Here is a 6,000-nt window from a genome sequence, read left to right as displayed (position 1 = left end):
AGGGTCCGGAATGCACTCAAATAGTACGAAACGCCCAAAAACATCAGTTTTGGGTCCAATGCGGTGGATCGGGTGTGTTGGTCGCGAAAAATTCCGACGCGACTTCGTGGCATGAACTTTTGAACTAGTTCGGCCTGTTTTGCATTGGGTTTCGTAAGGCAATCAAATAGTCTCGAATGTACCCCAATAGTTCGAAACGCACCAAAACGTCAGTTTAGGGTCCAATTGGGTGGATTGGGTGCGTTCGTTGAGAAAAATTCTAACGCGACTTCGTGGCACAAACTTTTGCACTAGTTCGGCCCATTTTGCACCGAGTTTCGTAACGCAACCAAATGGTCCCGAATGCACACAAATAATACGAAATGCCCCAAAACATCAGTTTAGGGTCCAATGGGGTGGATCGGGTGCGTTCGTTGCGGAAAATTCCAACGCGACTTTGTGGCACGACCTTTTGCACTAGTTCGCCCCGTTTTGCTCCGAGTTTTTTAATGCAACCAAACAGTCCCGAATGCACCCAAATAGAACAAAACGCACCAAAACGTCAGGTTGGGGTCCAATGGGGCAGATCGGGTGCGTTCGTTGCGAAAAATTCCGACGCGACTTCGTGGCACGAACTTTTGCACTAGTTCGGTCCGTTTTGCACCGAGTTTCGTAAGGCAAGCAAACATCCAAAGTGCACCCAAATAGTACGAAACACACAAAAACGTCAGTTTAGGGTCCAATGGGGTGGATTGGGTGCGTTCGTTGTGAAAAATTCCGACGCGACTTCGTGGCACGAACTTTTGAACTACTTCGGCCCGTTTTGCACCGAGTTTCGTAAGGCAAGCAAACATCCCGAATGCACCCAAACAGTACGAAACGCACCAAAGCGTCAGTTTAGGGTCCAATGGGGTGGATTGGGTGCGTTCGTGCGAAAAATTCCGACGCGACTTTGTGGCACGAGCTTTTGCACTAGTTCGGCCCGTTTTGCACCGAGTTTCGTAAGGCAAGCAAACATCCCGAATGCACCCAAACAGTACAAAATGCACCAAAACATCAGTTTAGGGTCCAATGGGTTGGATTGGGTGCGTTCGTGTGAAAAATTCCAACGCGACTTTGTGGCACGAACTTTTGCACTAGTTCGGCCCGTTTTGCACCGAGTTTCGTAAGGCAAGCAAACGGCCCGAATACACCCAAACAATATGAAATGCACCAAAACGTCAGTTTAGGGTCCAATGGGGTGGATTGGGTGCGTTCGTGTGAAAAATTCCGACACAACTTCGTGGCACGAACTTTTGCACTAGTTCGGCCCGTTTTGCACCGAGTTTCGTAAGGCAAGCAAACATCCCGAATGCGCCCAAACAGTAATAAATGCACCAAAACGTCAGTTTAGGGTCCAATGGGGCGGATTGGGTGCGTTCGTGCAAAAAATTCCGACGCGACTTTCTGGCACGAACTTTTGCACCTGTTCGGCCCGTTTTAAACCGAGTTTCGTAAGGCAAGCAAACGTCCCGAATGCACCCAAATAGTACGAAACGCACCAAAATGTCAGTTTAGGGTCTAATGGGGTGGATTGGGTGCGTTCGTGCAAAAAATTCCGACGCGACTTTGTGGCACGAACTTTTGCGCTAGTTCGGCCCATTTTGCACCGAGTTTCGTAAGGCAACCAAACGGTCCCGAATGCACCCAAGTAGTACAAAAGGCACAAAAACGTCAGTTTAGGATCCAATGTGGTGGATTGGGTGCGTTTGTTGCGAAAAATTCCTATGCGACTTCGGGGCACGAAATTTTGCACTAGTTCGGTCCGTTTAGCACAGAGTTTCGTAAGGCAAATAAACGGCCCCGAATGCACACAAATAGTACGAAACGCCCCAAAACATCAGTTCAGGGTTCAATGGGGTGGATCGGGTGTGTTCGTTGCGAAAAATTCCGACGCGACTTCGTGGCACGAAATTTTGCACAAGCTCGGCCCATTTTGCACTGTGTTTCGTAAGGCAACCAAACGGTCCCGAATGAACCCAAATAGGACGAAACGCACCAAAACGTCAGTTTACGATGCAATGGGGTGGATCGGATGCATTCGTTGTGAAAAATTCTGACGCGACTTTGTGGCACAAACTTTTGAACTACTTCGGCCCGTATTGCACCGAGTTTCGTAAGGCAGCCAAAGGGTCCGGAATGCACTCAAATAGTACGAAACGCCCCAAAACATCAGTTTAGGGTCCAATGCGGTGGATCGGGTGTGTTGGTCGCGAAAAATTCCGACGCGACTTCGTGGCATGAACTTTTGAACTAGTTCGGCCTGTTTTGCATCGGGTTTCGTAAGGCAATCAAATAGTCCCGAATGTACCCCAATTGTTCGAAACGCACCAAAACGTCAGTTTAGGGTCCAATTGGGTGGATTGGGTGCGTTCGTTGAGAAAAATTCTAACGCGACTTCGTGGAACAAACTTTTGCACTAGTTCGGCCCATTTTGCACCGAGTTTCGTAACGCAACCAAATGGTCCCGAATGCACACAAATAATACGAAATGCCCCAAAACATCAGTTTAGGGTCCAATGGGGTGGATCGGGTGCGTTCGTTGCGGATAATTCCAACGCGACTTCGTGGCACGACCTTTTGCACTAGTTCGCCCCGTTTTGCTCCGAGTTTTTTAAGGCAACCAAACAGTCCCGAATGCACCCAAATAGAACAAAACGCACCAAAACGTCAGGTTGGGGTCCAATGGGGCAGATCGGGTGCGTTCGTTGCGAAAAATTACGACGCGACTTCGTGGCACGAACTTTTGCACTAGTTCGGTCCGTTTTGCACCGAGTTTCGTAAGGCAAGCAAAAACATCCCAAGTGCACCCAAATAGTACGAAACACACAAAAACGTCAGTTTAGGGTCCAATGGGGTGGATTGGGTGCGTTCGTTGTGAGAAATTCCGAGGCGACTTCGTGGCCCGAACTTTTGAACGACTTCGGCCCGTTTTGCACCGAGTTTCGTAAGGCAAGCAAACATCCCGAATGCACCCAAACAGTACGAAACGCACGAAAGCGTCAGTTTAGGGTCCAATGGGGTGGATTGGGTGCGTTCGTGCGAAAAATTCCGACGTGACTTTGTGGCACGAGCTTTTGCACTAGTTCGGCCCGTTTTGCACCGAGTTTCGTAAGGCAAGCAAACATCCCGAATGCACCCAAACAGTACAAAACGCACCAAAACATCAGTTTAGGGTCCAATGGGTTGGATTGGGTGCGTTCGTGTGAAAAATTCCAACGCGACTTTGTGGCACGAACTTTTGCACTAGTTCGGCCCGTTTTGCACCGAGTTTCGTAAGGCAAGCAAACGGCCCGAATACACCCAAACAATATGAAATGCACCAAAACGTCAGTTTAGGGTCCAATGGGGTGGATTGGGTGCGTTCGTGTGAAAAATTCCGACACAACTTCGTGGCACGAACTTTTGCAATAGTTCGGCCCGTTTTGCACCGAGTTTCGTAAGGCAAGCAAACATCCCGAATGCGCCCAAACAGTAAGAAATGCACCAAAACGTCAGTTTAGGGTCCAATGGGGCGGATTGGGTGCGTTCGTGCAAAAAATTCCGACGCGACTTTCTGGCACGAACTTTTGCACTTGTTCGGCCCATTTTAAACCGAGTTTCGTAAGGCAAGCAAACGTCCCGAATGCACCCAAATAGTACGAAACGCACCAAAATGTCAGTTTAGGGTCTAATGGGGTGGATTGGGTGCGTTCGTGCAAAAAATTCCGACGCGACTTTGCGGCACGAACTTTTGCGCTAGTTCGGCCCGTTTTGCACCGAATTTCGTAAGGCAAGCAAACATCCCGAATGCACCCAAACAGTACGAAACGCACCAAAGCGTCAGTTTAGGGTCCAATGGGGTGGATTGGGTGCGTTTGTTGCGAAAAATTCCGACACGACTTTGTGGCACGAACTTTTGCACTAGTTCGGCCCGTTTTGCAACGAGTTTCGTAAGGCATGCAAACATCCCGAATGCACCCAAACAGTACAAAACGCACCAAAACATCAGTTTAGGGTCCAATCGGGTGGATTGGGTGCGTTCGTGTGAAAAATTCCAACGCGACTTTGTGGCACGAACTTTTGCACTAGTTCGGCCCGTTTTGCACCGAGTTTCGTAAGGCAAGCAAACGGCCCGAATACACCCAAACAATATGAAATGCACCAAAACATCAGTTTAGGGTCCAATGGGGTGGATTGGGTGCGTTCGTGTGAAAAATTCCGACACAACTTCGTGGCACGAACTTTTGCACTAGTTCGGCCCGTTTTGCACCGAGTTTCGTAAGGCAAGCAAACATCCCGAATGCGCCCAAACAGTAAGAAATGCACCAAAACGTCAGTTTAGGGTCCAATGGGGCGGATTGGGTGCGTTCGTGCAAAAAATTCCGACGCGACTTTCTGGCACGAACTTTTGCACTTGTTCGGCCCGTTTTAAACCGAGTTTCGTAAGGCAAGCAAACGTCCCGAATGCACCCAAATAGTACGAAACGCACCAAAATGTCAGTTTAGGGTCTAATGGGGTGGATTGGGTGCGTTCGTGCAAAAAATTCCGACGCGACTTTGCGGCACGAACTTTTGCGCTAGTTCGGCCCATTTTGCACCGAGTTTCGTAAGGCAACCAAATGTCCCGAATGCACCCAAGTAGTACAAAAGGCACAAAAACGTCAGTTTTGGATCCAATGTGGTGGATTGGGTGCGTTTGTTGCAAAAAATTCCGATGCGACTTCGGGGCACGAAATTTTGCACTAGTTCGGTCCGTTTAGCACAGAGTTTCGTAAGTCAAATAAACGGCCCCGAATGCACACAAATAGTACGAAACGCCCCAAAACATCAGTTCAGGGTTCAATGGGGTGGATCGGGTGTGTTCGTTGCGAAAAATTCCGACGCGACTTCGTGGCACGAAATTTTGCACAAGCTCGGCCCATTTTGCACTGTGTTTCGTAAGGCAACCAAACGGTCCCGAATGAACCCAAATAGGACGAAACGCACCAAAATGTCAGTTTACGATGCAATGGGGTGGATCGGATGCATTCGTTGTGAAAAATTCTGACGCGACTTTGTGGCACAAACTTTTGAACTACTTCGGCCCGTATTGCACCGAGTTTCGTAAGGCAGCCAAAGGGTCCGGAATGCACTCAAATAGTACGAAACGCCCCAAAACATCAGTTTAGGGTCCAATGCGGTGGATCGGGTGTGTTGGTCGCGAAAAATTCCGACGCGACTTCGTGGCATGAACTTTTGAACTAGTTCGGCCTGTTTTGCATCGGGTTTCGTAAGGCAATCAAATAGTCCCGAATGTACCCCAATAGTTCGAAACGCACCAAAACGTCAGTTTAGGGTCCAATTGGGTGGATTGGGTGCGTTCGTTGAGAAAAATTCTAACGCGACTTCGTGGCACAAACTTTTGCACTAGTTCGGCCCATTTTGCACCGAGTTTCGTAACGCAACCAAATGGTCCCGAATGCACACAAATAATACGAAATGCCCCAAAACATCAGTTTAGGGTCCAATGGGGTGGATCGGGTGCGTTCGTTGCGGAAAATTCCAACGCGACTTCGTGGCACGACCTTTTGCACTAGTTCGCCCCGTTTTGCTCCCAGTTTTTTAAGGCAACCAAACAGTCCCGAATGCACCCAAATAGAACAAAACGCACCAAAACGTCAGGTTGGGGTCCAATGGGGCAGATCGGGTGCGTTCGTTGCGAAAAATTCCGACGCGACTTCGTGGCACGAACTTTTGCACTAGTTCGGTCCGTTTTGCACCGAGTTTCGTAAGGCAAGCGAACATCCCAAGTGCACCCAAATAGTACGAAACACACAAAAACGTCAGTTTAGGGTCCAATGGGGTGGATTGGGTGCGTTCGTTGTGAAAAATTCCGACGCGACTTCGTGGCACGAACTTTTGAACTACTTCGGCCCGTTTTGCACCGAATTTCGTAAGGCAAGCAAACATCCCGAATGCACCCAAACAGTACGAAACGCACCAAAGCGTCAGTTTAGGGTC

Source organism: Panicum virgatum, chromosome 2K, assembly GCF_016808335.1.
Source record: "Panicum virgatum strain AP13 chromosome 2K, P.virgatum_v5, whole genome shotgun sequence".
In the NCBI taxonomy this organism is placed as follows: domain Eukaryota; kingdom Viridiplantae; phylum Streptophyta; class Magnoliopsida; order Poales; family Poaceae; genus Panicum; species Panicum virgatum.
The sequence above is the reverse complement of the archived record's forward strand: the minus strand, read 5'-3'. Positions refer to the sequence as shown.